The sequence below is a fragment of the Stegodyphus dumicola genome, chromosome 4 (genome assembly GCF_044657685.1).
Source record: "Stegodyphus dumicola isolate Sdum_Otavi_A_Nest chromosome 4, ASM4465768v1".
Classification (NCBI taxonomy): Eukaryota; Metazoa; Arthropoda; class Arachnida; order Araneae; family Eresidae; genus Stegodyphus; species Stegodyphus dumicola.
The window spans coordinates 43,372,447-43,376,602 of NC_140771.1; positions in this window are offsets into that span (position 1 = coordinate 43,372,447).

Sequence of the window (4,156 nt, forward strand, 5' to 3'; positions counted from 1 at the left end):
CATGTTTACTTCATCCGAATGCATACAGCATATAAAGATTTAAGCTATTAATAATAAAAATGCACAGAAAAGAAACTTTGCTATAAACTACAACTGGATAGTCTGAAAAAGCCAAGCCTGTCCTCTAAAACAAAACTACTGTAGTGTGTTGTGTTATTTGAAAATGAGAAAGAAGAACGGCTATTAGCTCTGAAAAAAGTAGTCAGTTGTGAAATTAAACAATAACAACTATCAGCTGTAGAAAATACACACTAGAAATGATGCTGAAAATGGAAGATTTTTGGAATAGAATCGCAAACGATACCCCATAAGAAATCACCTCTGAGTGGATAAAACGAGATAAATTTAACTGTAAGGTGACATTAACTCGTAGAAGACAACCAAATCTTGCATATAAGAAATAAAACAACAGCTAAAGAAATATGGAACGAATTAAAGAAAATTCACGAAGCAGAAAAACTCTCAAGCAAACTTTTCCTTCTCAGAAAACTGCATACTTTAAAAGCAGAAAACGAAAACAACCTCGAAGAACATATTAACAAAACATTCAAGATTGTAGACAAACTGCGAGGAATCCGTGAAAAAATAGAGGACAGTTAGATTGCAGAACGAAAATATTGCTACAGCTTTAGAAGCACACTCTTAAGAAGAACAGAAGTTGGTTTGGTTTATTTAGTTATGGCAAAGCACGCGAGGGCTATCTAAGGAAGGATTCTCTAAGTGAAACTGACTTGTATACATGTTACATACAAGGAAAATCACGAAAACATCCATACAGTCAACCGGTTTGCCGGGACTCAAACACCGCTACCAGTGTTCAGAGACTTTACCGCTCGGCCACTAGCAAGCCAAACTAATGTCGGAAAATGTAAAACTGAAACTGATCGACGAATGCTCAGGAAGGAAAGAAAGCATGCGAACTGAAGAGACAACTGCTTTGAAAAAATACTTAAGCACAAAATTCAAACATTTCAAGTCATGAAAATGCAATTGCTGCGAAAATTTAGGACATTTAGAAGAAGAATGTAGATACTTAAATAACTACAGAGAAAGGACAAAAACGAAAGTAATTCGTTTTTCAAGAATGAAGAGCAAGTAAATAAAGGAAAGTTGCTTTAACAAGGATAGACGAAATGGGGGGGGGGATTGGAAAAGACTGAACATTCCACATTCTAAGTTACAAAGAAAAGAAAAGAAAATTTTAAAACGCAAATTGTTGAATCAAAAGGCAAATATCACATGACAAATAAAATAAATTTTCTTATGAAATTCGATGGAAGCAAATAAGAATTGCTAATGGTTCTCAGATGAAGTCCGAAGGCATCAGAGAAAGATATATGTACTGTATAGACGATGATGATAACAAAATAGAAAAAAAAAAAAAAAAGAAACTCATAATGTTTTATATGTTCCTGAACTTGGATAGGATATCCATATAAAAAATCGCAAGCATGGCATTTACAGTTGAATTTGATGAAGATGCTTGCAAAATAAAACTATAGGAAAGCTACTAAAAGAGAAGAAAATTTATATAACATAATTGAATTGCAAAAGAGAAATGCCAAAATAACAGTCATAAAAAGAAGTGAAAATAGCATGGTTTTGGTATAGAATACTAGGACACAAAAAATAAAGCAATCAAGAAGCTGAAGAATGATGTCCTGGCAACCGGGATTAGAATCGACCAAGAAATTGAAAAGATAAAGAACGCGAATGGTCCATCAGAAGCAAAAAGTCTGAATTGTCGTATCCCAAGCTAAACAAATAGAAAGAAAAATCAATTCTTGACTTGATATAATCGGAGATTTTTGGACCAAGTGGCCAGACATTACTACGAGGAAAGAAATAATTCACAAATTTACTGACGATTATTCGAGATACACAACGATCTATATTTGGCAGCTACAAAAGATGAATCTGTCTCTAAGCTAAAGCAATTTATAACCACAACAAAGAAAAAATTTAGAAAGTAAAAAAACTTAAGAACAGGTATTGGAGGTGAAAACACAAAGAAATTGGAGAGTATTTTTCTAAAAGAGAAAGGAATAAAACATCAAACCTGCGACACATATTAAAGCACAATAGAACAGAAAGAAAAAAGCCATGCATGATGGAAATGACAAGATATTTATTACTCAATTGGAATTTTAGGATGAAGCTGTAAGATCAATCGAAAACTGCCGAACAAGTTCTGGAGTAATAAAAAAAAGCCACACCCTGAATTATACATTTTTTGTAGGTCCTACCTCTTGTGTAATTGCAAGATATTAAGTTATTTATTAAACTTCTTATGTCCATAATAATGTATATGTAATTCTTTTAAAATCAAATCCTTTTTTTTTTTTTTTTTAGAATGCATTTACTGTATAAAGTTGTTTCAATCAAATTTTTTTCATAATATTGTGTTTAATGTGTGGAGCAGTACCTTTCTCCAGACATCAACAACCAATTTAATAATAAACCCTCCTCAATGTTTAAAGAATGCCCAAATTTTAAATGCAAATTTAAATCTGATAAAAATATACAACTAACAACATTTTAAAGATAAAATAATAAATTATGTTTTAGTCTTCCTTCCTAAAAAGTCACAATATTAAAAGAAATGTGTCTAGTATACATATATCAAATGTGGCCAAACTTCACTATGATAAGAGCTGCATGGTAGATTTCAAGAAAGTTCGACAGCCGCAGCAAGATTTTCCAAGAGATGCAAATCTATATTTATATTAAAAAAATAATGAATATGTCAAGTAAATTAATGAGAACTTTGCATTTTATGCAACTATTATGCTTGCAGAGAAATTATACATTTTATTTCTCCTACTTTGTATACAGAAACAACAAATTACAGTCAAAAGTCGTTAATTCGGAAACCCATAATACGGAATGATCTATAATCCGGACCTCAAAGCTAAAAACTTAATTGAGATGCAAAAACGAAACATGATGTTACGTCATCTGAAAAGCCGATTCGTGCCGATAGCTGATTGGTTGCCGTGAGATGACGTCATTCCTACTTCTGCTATAAGTATCTCGCGTCGCTCTGGCTCACCCCTTCTAGTTCCTGGTTTCCCGGCAAGTGAGTGAGCGGTTTCCAGCCCCTTCAAAAGGATGCATGCAGTCCGGTGAATAAAAATGCCTTGATTCCAGTTTGCGAGATGATGGTTCCAGAATAAAGTTCTTTGGTTCCAGAGGCTACCATTCGAGTGACTGCCGTGGGTGGCATCCATGTTCTTCAATGAAGGCGGAATTAAAAATACGTGAACGGCGATTCCTTGTGCAAACGGAGTTAGGCCGGTTTTAAGTGTTTTCAAGAACTTCATTTAAATTTTCAGGTGTTTTTCTTGACCATTGATTATGGACTTATTGAATGGGTAGCCAGCTTTATTTTTAGACCGCACAGTCACTGTTTAGGACATTTTTTTGTTTGTATAGAATGCCAGTGTTTTGGAGACCAGGTAAAAATATTTGATGAATGATGATTATATTATATTTTTCCTAATACTCTAATATTGTTGACATTTATTTTTTGTGTTTTTATTCTTTATTATATCGTTAATAAATTGGTTAAGTTCAAAATCTTTTATTGTCTTCAATGTCTGCACAACATATCTCAGGGAGCTTTCATTGCTACTACTGCTAAATATTTAATTTCTTTAAACTTTAAACTTTGCTTTAGCATCATTTTGGTTATGGGCCACCAGCTCCTGAGTTATTTTTAGTGCAGACTTTTGAAGTTTAAAGTTAATTTAGGACTTAAGAGATTGGGGGCGGTTTTTGTTAAAATTCAAATATGGCTACTGTTAGTGTCATGCATAATATTGCTAAACTTGATGCATGTAATTATTTTACATGGTCCAAAGATATGAAGTTTGTCTTGAATGAAAAAAATGCATGGCTTTTGGTCAAAGGTATTGAAAAATGTCCTGATTTGGATGATGTTAAGGGTATTGCAAAAGAAATCATTGCCGACTATCAAAATAGGAGTCGATTGGCATTATCGTTAATTTATATGAATGTAAGCCCTGAGTATAGAAACTTGATATGTGAAATTGATGACCCGGTAGTGGCATGGAATACGCTTGCCAAATATTTCCAGCCAGATTATCGGTCAAGACATATGTCCCTGTTTTCAGAGTTCTTAAATTGTAAAATT